The 15,911-nt window shown below is 44.4% G+C and overlaps 1 protein-coding gene across 2 annotated transcripts in view; it reads left to right on the top strand.

The window, feature by feature from the left end:
• EVA1B (eva-1 homolog B) overlaps nucleotides 1-15,911 on the top strand; it is a 39,724-nt gene that overhangs the window by 5,147 nt on the left and 18,666 nt on the right. The window contains exon 2 of one of the 2 annotated variants that reach the window (XM_033953842.1): nucleotides 2,973-3,026. The exons of the other annotated variant lie outside the window; for it this stretch is intronic. The gene's annotated coding sequence lies outside the window, so the exon portion shown is untranslated. The remainder of the gene's footprint in view (nucleotides 1-2,972; nucleotides 3,027-15,911) is intronic. 2 annotated transcript variants of the gene reach the window in all.

Here is a 15,911-nt window from a genome sequence, read left to right as displayed (position 1 = left end):
ACATAAGTTCTTCACCTCCTAATCTGTACTGTTCCCTTGGGTTTTTGCAGCCCAAATGCAAGACCTTGCATTTCTTAGCATTAAATTTTAGCAGCCAAATTTCAGACCATTCTTCAAGCTTTGCCAGGTCTTTCCTCATGTTATCCACACCATCCAGCGCGTCTACTCTATTGCAGATTTTAGTATCTTCTGCAAAACGGTGAATTTTATCCTACAACCCTTCAGCAATATCATTTATAGAAATATTAAAAGGAACAGGCCCAAGAACAGAACCTTGAGGCACACCACTGGTAACCTCCCTTTCCTCAGAGCCATCTCCATTGACCCCTGCACTCTGTCACCTTCCACTCAACCAGTTATTGATCCAGCCATTTCCACTTTTATGTAAATTCTAGATATATCATAAATATAGTACCCCCCCTCCTGTTTAATATCCTATGGGAATAATAGGTACATATTTGAGGGCCCTTCTCAATTAGAGTTATTTCTGAAAGACAAACCTGTATTAGAGAAAGATTTAGGAACTAATGTGGTGTTTGAAGAAAAAGTGATTTAAAAGTTTATTGCCTGTCCAACCAAGTTTTTCTTTTGAATGTTTTCCTTGTCCTCTTAGGAACTAGACAGCTACATTAATGTGGACTATAAAATGATTTAAGAATTGAATTTTCCTTTGTGTTTTACCATTGTTCTACATTCTTTTTGCTTAAATTGATATTCCTGTAATTTGTTATTACTGTAAAAAATGGCTATCAAAAAAAAATATATATATATAAAAAAAAATACATATATAGTAACTTCCACCATTGTTATTTGTGGCTTGATAGTTCTAATCTAAGGCCCTCTTTTTCTAAGGTGCGCTAACTGATTACTGCGTGCTAAATTCTAACGCATGCATATTAGTCTTTGGACGCAGTTTGTTTTGACAGTCTTTGACATGGTGCATTTTAACCCATATATTTAATTTCCTACAAATTCTGAAAGGGAAAAAAAGATCCACAGAAACTGCCAGATATTGGACAAGTACGTAAATCGCTTGGGGGGGGGTTCTCCCCCCCATTTCAATTTGCACTTTCTGGCAAAATGCTCCCACAGCGGAGCTTGTAGATTTCTTCACCTGCTCAGTATTTTCCTTATCCGATAGGTGCTGGAAATTTAAATCTTTGGGAAAGGCAGCGGCATGCAAGATTGCCCAAAGCTTAAGACTCTGGTTCTACTGCTATATTCGTTCCTAATCGGAATGCCAGCTTCAGCAGCAGTGAGCACTTTCAGCACCTTTCATCCAGGTGGCTGGTGATGATTCCAGATTTAATCCTTGAACTCACCCCGGGAGTTGATGCTTGACTTGTATTAATGCTCTCGGTGGTAAACAAGAATCAGCTGGTGACCCTTCGCCCCTATTTGCAAGAGAAAAGGCTTACTGAAATGTGCCATGTCCTTCAACACCTCAAGGGGAAACGTAATTTCTCAATGGTTTAATCTCAGAGCAAAGAGAACCTGATGAGATACTGCAAGAGTCTGGTAAACAGTAAAGAAGCCACCTGTGTTTTGCTAGAAAACACAAATTTGCGGCTTCTTCTCACTGGCATTGCTGGCCTCCTGCATTTTAATGGGGGTTTCCCTTACACATCACATCAAGGATCTCACAGACTGCAACAGGCTTTCATATTAGTTCCCTACCAGTCTGATCCCATGCTCCAAATCCTCAGTTCAGTCCAGTATCCCTCTCATTTGTTCTGCCAGGGATTGGGTCAGGTTCGTGTGAGTAAGGTATCTTTTTTTTTCCCCAATGCTTTCAGTACTCTACTGTGTGCCATGAAATCCAAATTAGAAAATGACATCGTGACAAAATTCATCACCGTTCTCGTCCCCGCGGATAACCGCGGGAAATAATCCCATGTCATTTTCTAGTGTCTATTTCAACCTCAGTCCTTTTACACCAGCATTCTTCAAAGCAAAGCTTGTGGGTCAGTGGTTGTGGCCATTCATACTCTGATTCTTCCCTCTCTCCTTAAAGAATGACATGAAGATAGTTTACCTCGGTTATCCGTGGGGACGGGGACGATGATGAATTTTGTCACCGTGTCATTCTCTAATTCATAAGAACATAAGAACATAAGAACTGCCATCACCGGATCAGACCTTCGGTCCATCAAGTCCGGCGATCCGCACACGCGGAGGCCCCGCCAGGTGTACACCTGGCGTAATTTATAGTCCACCATATCTTTATATGCCTCTCTTAAGGAGATATGCATCTAGTTTGCTCTTGAAGCCTAGGACGGTCGATTCCGCAATAATCTCCTCTGGGAGGGCATTCCAGGTGTCAACCACTCTCTGAGTGAAGCAGAACTTCCTGATATTAGTCCTGAACCTGTCCCCCCTCAGCTTCATTCCATGTCCTCTAGTCCGTGTCAAATTGGACAGTGTAAATAATCTTCTCTGCTCTATTTTGTCGATTCCTTTCAGTATTTTGAAGGTCTCGATCATATCCCCACGCATTCTCCTTTTCTCAAGGGAGAACAATCCCAGTGTTATAAGTCTATCCTCATATTCCAGTCTCTCCATACCCTTCACCAGTTTTGTTGCTCGTCTCTGCACCTTCAAATCACTACAGTACAATTATAGGAATCATCTAGACCAGGGGTAGGCAATTCCGGTCCACGAGAGCCAGAGCCAGGTCAGGTTTTCAGGATCTCCACCATGAATATGTATGAGATGGATTTGCATGCACTGCCTCCTTGAGATGCAAATCTATCTCATGCATATTTATTGTGGATATCCTGAAAACCTGACCTGGCTCCGGCTCTTGAGAACCGGAATTGCCTACCCCTGATCTAGGGCACTATGGTTGTTGGGTTCCATCAACTCATGTTTGAGTCCTAGCGACGTGATGAATTGGTCTTTTGCTAGTCTAGTAAGGTTCTCCAGCATCATCCGCATGGTTGTTTTCAACGTGTCCCTCCGTCTGATTGCAGGTCGTCCTCTTTGCCTGGTTCCTCTGATCTTCCCAAACATGATGTCCTTCTCCAGTGAGTTCTGTCTTCTCTTCTCCATGGTGCTACTTCATCTGGAATATTGTGTTCAATTCTGGTCTCCTTATCTCAAGAAAGATATAGTGGCGCTAGTAAAGGTTCAAAGAAGAGCGACCAAGATGGTAAATGGGATGGAACTCCTCTCCTATGAGGAAAGACTAAAAAGGTTAGGGCTCTTCAGCTTGGAAAACAGACAACTGAGGGGAGATATGATTGAAGTCTACAAAATCCTGAGTGGAGTAGAACGGGTACAAGTGGATCGATTTTTCACTCCATCAAAAATTACAAAGATTAGGGGACACTCGATGAAGATACAGGGAAATACTTTTAAAACCAATAGGAGGAAATATTTTTTCACTCAGAGAATGCGTTGCCAGAGGTTGTGGTAAGAGCGGTTAGCGTAGCTGGTTTTAAGAAAGGTTTGGAGAAGTTCCTGGTGGAAAAGTCCATAGTCTGTTATTGAGAAAGACATGGGGGAAGCCACTGCTTGCCCTGGATCGTTAGCATGGAATGTTGCTACTCTTTGGGTTTTGGCCAGGTACTAGTGACCTGGATTGGCCAACGTGAGAACGGGCTACTGGGCTTGATGGACCATTAGTCTGACCTAGTAAGGCTATTCTTATGCCATTTGGATGCCCAGCCCTCCACAAACAAAACAAGAAAGATAACAGGAAAAATATCCCCCAATAGGAGGCAAAATAAACTGATGAATGAGCTAGATAAATCTTCCTAAACATATCTGGCAGTCTTTTTCCATTCAGCTCACCACGGCTGATGGCCTCTGGGGATCCTACGATCTGGATATGGAAATCAGGTGGGAAGGAATGGCAGTGCGCAGTTGTAAATGTCTTTAGTTGCTGATTAGCAGAATGGAAGAGGAAATGGAGTTTCCTAATGATTCAACCAGACAGATTCTTATTCCAAGAGTTAGACCTCCATGTGCGTCTCCAGGATACCTGGTAACACTAGCCTAAGCCAGTGCTGAACAGGAAACCTAAAGGCTTTCAAGTCCTCGATATCATGTAAAACAAAACAAAACGGTGTCTCTGTGGCACGGACAATTTTCTCATTACAGTGCTGGCATAGACATGGATGCAAGGGAAGATCGTGCCTAACGAACTTATTGCACTTCTTTGAAGGAATAAACAAACGGATGGACATCGTATACTTAGATTTCCAAAAAGCCTTTGACAAGGTACTCCATGAACTACAGAAACTGAAGAACCATGGGATGGAAGGAGACGTACACAGATGGATCAAAAATTGGTTGGCGGGTAGAAAGCAAAGGGTAGGAGTGAAGGACCACTACTCGGACTGGAGGAGGGTCACAAGTGGTGTTCCGCAGGGGTCGGTACTCAGACCGCTGCTGTTCAATGTATTTATAAATGATCTAGAAACAGGGACGAAGTGAGAAGTAATAAAATTCGCAATGACACCAAACTATTTAGTGGAGTTGGGACTAAAGAGGACTGCGAAGATTTACAAAGGGACCTGAACAAACTAGGAGAGTGGGCGACGAGATGGCAGATGAAGTTTAATGTAGAGAAATGTAAAGTCTTGCATGTAGGTACCCAAGGTACAGCTATAGGATGGGAGGGCTGGTAATGGGTGAAAGTACTCAAGAAAAGGACATGGGGGTATAATGGACAAGACAATGAAGCCGTCGGCACAGTGCGCAGCAGCCTCTAAGAAGGCGAATAGAATGCTAGGTACTATCAAGAAAGGTATTACAACCAGAATGAAATAAGTTATCCTGCCCTTGTATCGGGCAATGGTGCGCCCCCATGTGGAGTACTGCATCCAATATTGGTCGCCGTACCTAAAGAAGGATATGGCGATACGCGAGAGGGTTCAGAAAAGAGCAATGCAATTGATAAAAGGTATGGAAAACTTTGCATATGCTGAAAGATTAGCGAAACTGGGGCTCTTTTCCATAGAAAAGCGGAGACTTAGAGGGGACATGATAGAGACTTACAAGATCATGAAGGGCATAAAGAAAGTGGAGAGGGACAGATTCTTCAAACTTTCAAAAACTACAAGAACGAGAGGGCATTCGGAAAAGTTAAGAGGGGACAAATTCAGAACCAATGCTAGGAAGTTCTTCTTTACCCAGAGGGTGGTGGACACCTGGAATGCGCTTCCAGAAGGTGTGATAGGACAAGAGTACAGTATTGGGTTTCAAGAAGGGATTAGACAATTTCCTGAAGTAAAAGGGGATAGAAGGGTATAAATAGAGGATTACTATACAGGTCCTGGACCTGATGGGCCGCCGCGTGAGCGGACTGCTGGGCATGATGGACCTCTGGTCTGACCCAGCAGAGGCACTGCTTATGTTCTTATGACACATAACCACAACATGGAGTCAAGGCAGATTAGCCCAGTGACAGTACCCCCAACAAACATAAGAATTGTTATACTGGGACAGACCAAAGGTCCATCAAGCCCAGGATCCTGTTTCCAACCATGGCCAACCCAGGTACCAGGTACCAAGTAGAAACCCAAAGAGTAGCAACATTCCAGAGCTGAGATTGTGATGTCATAATGCCTCATTCCGCCAATGTCTAAGAGCCAACCTCAGCAGTGATGTCACAATGGCTTGACTGTTCTATATTTGGCTCACATAAGAACATAAGAGCTGCCATACTGGGACAGACCGAAGGTCCTTCAAGCCCAGAACCCTGTTTCCAACAGTGGCCAACCCAGGTCCTAAATACCCAGCTAGATCCCAAGTAGTAAAACAGATTTTATGCTGATTATCCTAAGAATAAACAATGGATTGCCCCAAGCCATCTCAATAATGGACTATGGACTTCTCTTTTAGGAAATTAACCAAACCCTTTTTAAACCCTGCTAAGCTAACTGATTTCACCACATTCTCTGGCAACGAATTCGAGAGTTTAATTAAACGTTGTGTGAAGAAATATTTTCTCCAGTTTGTTTTAAATCTACTACTTAGGAGCTTCATCGCATGTCCCCTAGTCCTAGTATTTTTGGAGAGAGTGAACAAGCGATTCACATCTACCCTTTTCGCAACACTCAATATTTTATAGACCTCTATCATATCATCCCTGAGATGTTTCTCCTCCAAGCTGAAGAGCCCCAGCCGCTTTAGCCTCTCCTCATAGGGAAGTCGTCCCAAACCTTTTTATCATTTTCGTCGCCCTTCACTGTACCTTTTCTAATTCTGCTAGATCTTTTTTGAGATACGGCGACCAGAATTGCACACAGACAGACAAGACATGTCGTAGTATGGACCAGCCAATACCAGCATTAGCCCCCAAATTCCAAAATTAGGCGTGCAGTTTCACGTTATAGAATAGGGTCGGTTACAGGAGTAATATAATTAGTTCCTAACTGGAGATACATAGCAATAGTTGACATTATCAAACACTAGTTGGCAGTTCTGTCCATAACTGATATCCATTAGCCTATAAACAGAGCAGCTAAATTCTCTCTTGCGCATCTGCAAACAGGATGGCATAAATTGTGGCGCTTAAGGCTGGGCAAAGTACTATACATTTGTACTAGAATTCTATAGCAGATTTGATGCACAAATATGTCCTCGTACCCTGTTTTTAGGCGTTTTACCATTGAATTGAGCCCTAAATCTCAGAACTATCCAATTGTTTAATCCATGTCAATATATTAACATTAAACCCACAAACCTGTGCTTTTGTCCAAGTCTAGTGTCAATAGACTTTGGATATCTAGCTTTCAACACACCTTCACTTACTTTGTCTAGGGTGCACCTCTGATAGGTTGAACATCAAGCGTAAGGACAAGAGAAAAGTAGAGTACAGCTGCATCCTAGGTGCTTTGAGATTATTTTTGGCAGCTCTTAGCTACAAGAGGACCTGTGATGTTTGCTGACTTGTTCTCCTTTTCATCTGCTCTATAATTCAGCTTAAGCGATGTTGATAAGGGGAAGCACCAGACAGAGATTAAAGTGGTAAGGACCCACAGATAGGAGAGAGGCCTGGGGGAAAAAATATGAACCGGTCTTTGATGTTTCAGAGCCACTTGGCCTTACTTTGTGGTAGGCACCTAACTTTCAATTAAATCCAGGTACTTCATGCATTTTCCCTATCTGTCCCAGTGGGCAGAAAATCTAATGTACCTAGGGCACTGGAGGATTAAGTGACTTGGAGGATTAAGTGACTTGCCCAGGGTCACAAAGAGCAACATGGGGTTTGAACACACAACCTCAGGGTGCTGAGGCTGCAGCTCTAACCACTGTGCAACACACTCCTCTCCTTTCCTTCTAACTTTTTTAATACATGGAATATATCTGGTCTGGGCTTCCAAGATGGTATTTTTGAACAACGTCCACACCTGATGTAAATTTTTGATCTTTGCAGCTGCTTCTTTAATTTTTTTAAACGATTTCCTCATTTTATTGTAGTCTCCAGTTTGAAAGTTGAATGCTAATGTATGTAAAGTTAAGCCCCCCAAATGTAAGGTTTTGGAGGGGTAATGTTGAAGCAAATGCGGCCTTACAATCTGCCAGGTCCCGGGTTCGATACCCTCGTTGAAAATTCAGAAGGCAGTAAAGACAGCTAAGAGTGATTGCATAAAGAATATATATCTTTACAAATACAGAGACTGCTTCTGTGATCTTGTGAATGGGAGAGAAAAGAGAGTTTACCTGCCTTACAGAGTCCAGAGGAAAGAGAGAGAGGGAGGGGAGGGGGTGATGTTCCAGAGAGAGAGAGAGGGGGGGGGGTGCAGAGAGAAGGCTTTTATAGATTGGAGTCTTATTCTAAAAATAGAAACTATTGTATGTCCCAGTATCTTTCTTTTTTTTGAAAATATGTTTATTAAAGGATCAATGCATACGAGAAAATACAAATTGTGACCATACAAGAAAGACATCATATACAACAATCAAGGGTGCAGGTAAAAATAAACAAACGTCAATACATCCACAACATATCCTCCTCCATGCAGATCCAATTTTTTGAATGAAACCCTCCCCTCCAGCCCCTCCCCCCCCCACCCTCCCTGTGCACCCATGATCTCTAACCAGCCCTAAAAGGAACTCCAATAATCCAAATAGGTCTTAGATTTCCAGCTCACAGCCCCCCGGCGGTGCTGCCACTCCCACCCAGCCATCAGAGACATATTAGCCCGCCACTGTTGCACCGTTGGCCGCGTGGTACCAATCCAGTGGCGAAGAATTAGTTTCTTTGTGATTCCTAAGGCCACTAAAAGAAAGCGCCTTCCAGAATCGCTAACACCCGCTTCCACCAGGGGACCTGTGACACCCAACAACAACGTCTTATAAGACCAGTCTATAGATAATCCTATAACTTTCTCCAGCTCTTGAAGCACAAAAATCCACAGGGGCCCTACATGTGAACACTCCAAAAAGTGATGTACCAAGGTGTCCCGACGAGCCGGGCAACGGGGGCAGCAGTCATCAGGCCATAGCCCCATCTTTCGTCCCTTACATCTCGTTAAATAAGATTGGTGCAGAATCTGTAGATGTACTTCCCGCAAACTCACATTAGGGGAAGCAGAGGCACATTCCTGAAAACACAGAACTAATTCATCAGCAGTGACCTGCTCACCCAAAGCTGAGGTCCAATCCGTTGCCATAGCATCAAGAAACTTAACAGACCGTCGTTCCCTCCCCACTTTATACCACTCCGAGAGCGTGTTAATTTCAGATGGGACTGACAAAAACTGTTGATCCAAGGAAGTAAAGGTGGGCATGCTGCCCTCCGGTGAGCGGAGCACCAAACAATAACTACGCATCTGCAAGTACGCAAACATAGACCCTGCGGTCCAACCCCAGCAGTCCCGGCATGCCAGAAAAGAGGGAACCGAGCCCGACCCCACTTCAGCAACCTGCCCCACAAAACGACACCCAGACGTCCGAACTGAGGCAAAAAAAGCATGTAACGAACCAGCAGGAAACTTAGGGTTACCCACCAATTCCGTAAAAGGCGAAGGACCTACCGCGCCCCCCAAGGAAGACTGCCACCAGCACCAGGCCATTCATAAGGGTCGAAGCATAGAAGGACAGGGTCCCGCCCCATGCCACATGAGGTTAAAAACTGACACCGGAGCTGACAAAATGTACCAGAATCCAACCGGGGCAAATCTGGCAACTCCCGTATATAATTCATGTACCCATCTCAACAAAGCAGCAACATTATAAAGATGCAAATCGGGCAAGTTCACACCTCCGTGCTCACGCCCCCTAATCAGTTTGTTATAGCCAATTTTCACCCGGCGGGAGCGCCATATAAAGGATGAAACGATCCCCCTATAGGCCTGCACATCTTTCTGTTTGATCCAAATGGGCACCATTTGTAGTGGATACAGGAGCTTCGTCAAGAGGACCATTTTAATAAGGGCAACGCGTCCCAGGAGCGAAAGGGGAAACTCCATCCACTTTTTACACAGAGCTCGGACTGCATCAAATTTATCAAGTACGTTCTTCCGATAGACCACCCCCGGATCTGCATGCAGATATATTCCCAGATATTTGAGCGTACCCTTAGATCATTGCAACGGAAAGGAAGGATCCTGCCAAAGAGTAGACGGGGGGCGGACTGCCAGAGCCTCTGACTTATCAAAGTTAATTCGCAACCCAGAAAAGGCTCCAAATCTCTGTATAAGATCTATTAATCGAGGAACCCCCTCTGTAGCATCTCCCAGAAAGATGAGCATGTCATCCGCAAACAAATTAATTTTAAATTCCTGGGAACCCAACCAAATACCATGCAAGTCAGTGCTCTGACGGAGCTTAGCCGCAAGAGGCTCTAGAGCCAAGACAAAAAGCATCGGGGAGAGGGGACAGCCCTGGCGCGTCCCCCTCTCGAGTTCAAAAGAAGAGGTAAGCTCCCCATTAATCAGGATTTGGGCCGTAGGATGAGCGTATAATGATCGAATCCCAGTCAGAAAGCTCCCCATAATGCCGAACTGAGGAAGAACCCAAAAAAGATAATCCCACAACACTTTGTCGAACGCTTTTTCCGCGTCTAAACTAACTATAAGTGCATTCTGCTGTCCCGCGTGTTGCCCAACAAGTCCAGGATTCTGAAGCACCGAAAGTGCCCTCAGTACATTCAAGTTTCAAGTTTATTAAATTTTGATTTTACGCAATATCAAATATTTCAATGCGTATTACATAATTGTAATGTACAATAGAAACCAGGGATGACAAATACAAATACAAATAAGACAAAAACAGACTAATCATTATGTTCTATTAATACAAATTGAAACATGTAGGTAAAAGGTGGAAATACAATTTAAATAATTTATAATATTAATAAAAAAGGAAAAAAAAAAAAATAGGGAACAATTAAGGTTTGTACATAAGGGTAGGGGAGGTGTAATATTAGGAATAATTAATCGGTTTAATATTAGAAAAATTTTAATATAAAGAGTGTAATAAGATCCAGATTAATATTAATGATAATTTGATAGAAAAGAAAAAAAGAGAATTAAGATTAAAAACACTTATAGTTTCTATATTGATGTTCTGCTCATTTAATTCCTTAAAGAACAAGATTAGCAGATGAATAGCGGCCTGGCACAAAACCTGCCTGGTCCGTATGAATTAAATTGGGCAAAACCCGACCCAGGCGAGCCGCCATAATAGCAGCAAACAACTTGATATCTTGATTGAGCAGAGAAATAGGTCTATAGGATCCCAGCTGATCTTCCGCTCGACCCGGTTTCGGTAGAACCACAATATTGGCGTGAGTTAGTCTATGCGGAGGCAATGCACCTCTACTAAGAGCCCCACATAGGGCTTGAAATGGGCCCACCACTCGTACCCCCAACAACTTATAATATTCAGAACCCAGTCCGTCAGGCCCATGGGCTTTAGCCAATTTTAAGGCCCGAATAGCTTGTTGAATTTCCAACCCTCGCACCGGGGCATTTAACGCCTCTCTCTGCTCATGTCCCAGGGACGGAAGCTGTAGGTCTTGAAAGAAAGTCGTCCTCTGTCCTGTGTCACAGGTCCCCCTGTCATATAGCGCTCTATAGTAGTTAATAAAACTCTGCTGTATTCCAGCTTGGGCAGTTACCTCACTACCATCAGGCGCCTGAATCCGTGAAATAATGCGCTTCGGAGCCCTTGAGGTAACCAAAGACGCAAGCAGTTTCCCGGCTTTGTTACCCCAGCGATGGAGGCGATATTTATACAATCTGATATCTCTAAGCGCTCTTTCCGCTAATAAATCATTAATTTGCCTACATAGGTCAGAATATTGAGATCGAGCTGTCGTAGCACCCGGAGCATGTAAACTCCCACGCAGTGCGGCCAGACGCTGTGTTAAGTCCAACAGTGTCTTATCTTGGGCTCTGCGCTTGCGGGTAGTGTACTCAATAATTTTACCACGCAAGACCGCCTTGCTCGCCTCCCAAAACACCACCTCTGATACATCAGAAGCAGGGTTTTCGTTCACAAAGAAATCCCATTGTTGTTCCAGGAAGTCCTTAAACTCATCATCTTCGTATAACGTGGGATTCATACGCCAGCTAGTAATCGACCCCTGGTACCCCGGCCTATCAATGAGCTCCAGCCAAACCAAGTGGTGATCGGACAAAACACCATCTTCAATCATCACTCATGGAATACCCGCCAGCAGAGAAGGAGCCACCAGCAGGTAATCCAAGCACTTGAGAGTGAAAAGTGAAGTCAGATTCAATAGGATGCAGTGTGCGCCAGACATCAATCAGACCCAGTTGGTGTATTACAAAGTTCACCCCCTTATGGTCGCCTCCTTTCAATCGAGGCTTAGGCGGCTTGCAATCAACAAGTGGGTCTGCAGTGATGTTAAAGTCCCCACCTAGTACCAAGTGGTATTCAGAAAAAGGCGTCAAAGCCGCTACTAATACAGAAAAAAATCTATGAGAGTATACATTAGGTGCATAAAGAGAACAAAACACATATTTCTTCCCCAAGAAAACTCCGGCCCAAATCACATATCGCCCCTCCGGGTCCTGTATCGCCTTGTGCATAGTACAAGGATGCTTTTTATGAAAGAGGAGAGCAACACCTCGCTGTCTGGAGTTATAGGAAGCAAAAGCTACTTCCCCTACCCAATTCCTCTTCAGTTTAACATGTTCTGTCACGCTGAGGTGAGTCTCCTGAAGCATTAAAACATCTACTTTTAATTTCTTACAGTATTGAAATAATTTGCTGCGCTTCACTGGGGAGTGCAAGCCATCAATGTTGAAGCTGGCAATCTTAACAGAACTCACAATAGCAGTTGGTAAGAAGTACGTCCCCCCAGAGACAACAGATCTGTGGGGCAGCAGCGCCGGCCTCCCAGCCAAACCAGCACGCCACCCACTGAATTATCATTACATTCCTGATCAGAGACCCCAGGTGCATCCCACCCCCCACCCTGTCCCCCCAAAACCCCCCTCCCACCCCAATCTCGTCTGCTCTCATCCCCTCAACCCTACCCCCAGGTCCCCCATGCATCTCAACCATTCTCACACCAAACAATCCCCACACACACAACCAAAACCCCAACACTACCTCCATTCCCCTCTCCCTTCTCACACGAACACTCTCGTCCTCCCATCCACCACCCGGCCCCCCGACTGAAAACTAAAGTGGGAACCCCCACAACAACTCTAGTGGGCTAAAACATCCAAGTATATGGAAAACGCATTAAAGCAGTGCAAAGAGAGCTGCATAAACAACAAACTGGCAAATCTCTCAAACAGGCACTCAACATAATCTCAAACCAAGAATCCAGAGGCCAAAAGTCCTTGCAGTGCAGGTCTCCTGCTCCAGATGGGTGTCGAGGCGGTATGGCCTCCAGTAGCTCAAGGAGACTGTATAGACTGAAGTCATGCCACGCAAGCAGGTCACACAGGCGGCAGCAGAACATATGCCCCCAGCATCAGTGATCAGGACAAAATCAGCAACACACTGTCAGATGACCAAAATGACTTGATAGAAGAAACACCACCAGAAACCACACGACAGACGCCCATCAGCGCTCCTGATTGTCCGGCAGCCTCTCGAGGAACTTTTTCAGCTCATCCGCCGTGCTCATGGTGAAAGTTCGATTTTCATGGGTTAGTCTCACCTTAGCGGGGTAAAGAAATGCAAATCTTATTCCCCTCGTGACCAACTGCGAGCAATAAGGCGTAAGGGCCCTGCGCTGCTCCGCGACTTTGGTAGAGAAATCTTGAAATATCATAATCTTAGCCCCTTCATAGGACAGAGATCTGTTTTTCTTGAACAGGTCCAACAGGCGCGCTTTGATTGCATAATTGTGGAATCTGGCCAGCACCGGCCTCGGACGGCCCGGTCCGTCTCCCTCGCGTCGCTGCCCAACACGATGGACCCGCTCTACCACCACCGGGCCAGCCTGCTCCGCCAGGCCCAGCTCCTTCGGCAGCCATCTTTCCACCACTTGGAGAAGTTCAGGGTCTTTAACTGATTCCGGGAGCCCTATCAGACGGAGGTTCTTTCTGCGGGCCCTGTTCTCCTGGTCCTCCACTTTCTCGAGCAGTTGGCACACTCGGGTCTCCAGGGAGTCAAGCCTGCTATCTGCGATCCCCGCTCTGTCTTCTTGTGCCGAGACCCGTTCCTCCATCTGGTGGATCTGCGTCGCATGGCCAGCTAGCACATCTTTGATTTCATCCATGGAAGCATGCAGCTTGGCCAATTTATCATCTAGTAGTTGAGAGAGGTTCCTCATGGATACCTGGAGCACTTCATTACATTACATTACATTACATTAGTGATTTCTATTCCGCCTGTGCCTTGCGGTTCTAGGCGGATTACAAATTATAAGAGATCTGGACATTACCGAGAGAATTGCAAAACAAAGGTGCGGCACGATACAGCGGCATGATGACTTCTTTCGTCCTGGTCGTAATACCCTTCTTAATGATACCCAACATTCTGTTTGCTTTCCTAGAGGCTGTGGCGCATTGCGCCGATGCCTTCAGTGTTGCGTCTACCATCACTCCCAGGTCTCTCTCCAGGTTACTGACCCCTAGTGGTGTTCCCCCCATTTTGTATGTGAACATCGGGTTCTTTTTCCCCACGTGCATGACCTTGCATTTCCCCACGTTGAAGCTCATCTGCCATTTTTCGGCCCACTTTTCCAGCTGCGTTAGATCCTTTTGGAGATCTTCGCAGTTTTCCCTGGTTTGAGCCCTGCTGTATAGTTTGGTGTCATCTGCAAATTTAATGACCTCACACTTGGTTCCCGCCTCTAGGTCGTTTATGTAGATATTGAACAGGAGCGGTCCCAGCACCGACCCTTGCGGAACTCCGCTCGTGACCCCCTTCCAGTCTGAGTAGTGGCCCTTTACGCCAACCCTCTGCTTCCTGTTTGCCAGCCAGTTTTTGATCCATCGGTGGACCTCCCCTTGAACCCCGTGTTCCATATCTTTTTAAGCAGTCTCTCGTGTGGCACCTTGTCGAAGGCTTTTTGGAAGTCAAGGTAAATGATGTCTATAGATTCCCCTTTATCCACCTGGCTGTTCACTCCCTCAAAGAAGTACAATAAGTTTGTGAGGCATGACCTACCTTTACAGAAGCCATTTACCAGTAAATGTCCATCCAAGATCACATATAATTCAAATACATAGCTTCTTGGAAAGCCACCAATACATTTTCTAGGAGGTAAGGTTTCACCATTTTGTGTTGCATAGACCATCAAGAGAAACTAGAAACTTCTACTTATTTGCTTATCCAAAAATTAATGGATGTAGATATAAGACCTTCTTGGATAGGACCTTAGCATTTCAAGCTGGTTGGCAACAATCTTGGTTAGGTAAATGTATTCAGCAAGCTATGTTATCCTATTGCAGTTTTCGGAAATTAATTAAGACCATTTTGTTCGATAAGTTTATTACTTAGTGAGTTTTATTATTGAAATTCTATTTTACAAATATTTGTATTTTTTACTGTACTATTGTATTTCGCTGATTGTCCAGCTCTTTTTAGTGTAAAACCGCCTAGAACTTTTGGTTATGGCGGTATAAAAGAATAAAGTTATTATTATTATCCAAATCCCAACAGGGGTTTTCTCTTTTTTTCGATGGCTGCTTCAGGGAACTCGCCAACCCACTCCATTTTGGAAACCATCTTTAGCGAAGAAGGTGGTTTTCAGCAGTAGCTTGAGGTGCATTGCATTAAAAAATGAGGTATTTTTCTCTAGTCAGAGGGCTCACAATCTAAGTTTGGACTTGAGGCAATGAAGGGTTAAGTGACTTATCCCACGTGTCGGTGGGAATTGATCCCTGGGTACCCTGGTTTTCAACCCGTGGTTTCAACCGTTAGGGCTAGTCTTCCACGTATGAAGTTCTACCAAAAAGTCTCATATTTGGAATTGGGAGTCTTGTTATTAGTCCACAAACTGAGCCTCATTCCCCCACTACTACCACCATCCCCCCCACCACCACCACCACCACCACCACCTGAGCTAAATATTTCTTCCATATTCTGTTTTTCTTGAATAGCAACACCATAGCCCTAGAACAATGTCCTCAAACATTTTTAGCTCCAGGATACTAAATTATTTTCGCAGCACATTATAATTGAAATTATAAATGGCAAAACCAACAAAAAATAAATTTGAGGGTTATTTAATTAAAGTTCTTTAAGCTATGTATGGGCAATTGTAACAACGATGAAACCAAAGTAGATAGAATAGAATTGCTAATCAATGTGATGGATGTGCTTGTTTTTGAGTGCAAATTAATTGAAAGCGTGGCTTGATCGTTGACAAGCAAACACCCATTTCATCATCCACCATCTGCAGCTGTTCTTTTTTTTTTTTTTTTTTTAATTTAATTTGTCAAAGCTGAAAATCTAAGTTTGCAAAGATAAGATGTTCCAAACAGTAAGAAAGCCTTGATTGTTTTGTTGCTCAGGTTAGG

Source organism: Geotrypetes seraphini, chromosome 8 (assembly GCF_902459505.1).
Source record: "Geotrypetes seraphini chromosome 8, aGeoSer1.1, whole genome shotgun sequence".
Lineage (NCBI taxonomy): Eukaryota > Metazoa > Chordata > Amphibia > Gymnophiona > Dermophiidae > Geotrypetes > Geotrypetes seraphini.
This window is presented reverse-complemented; position numbering and strand designations above follow the sequence as displayed.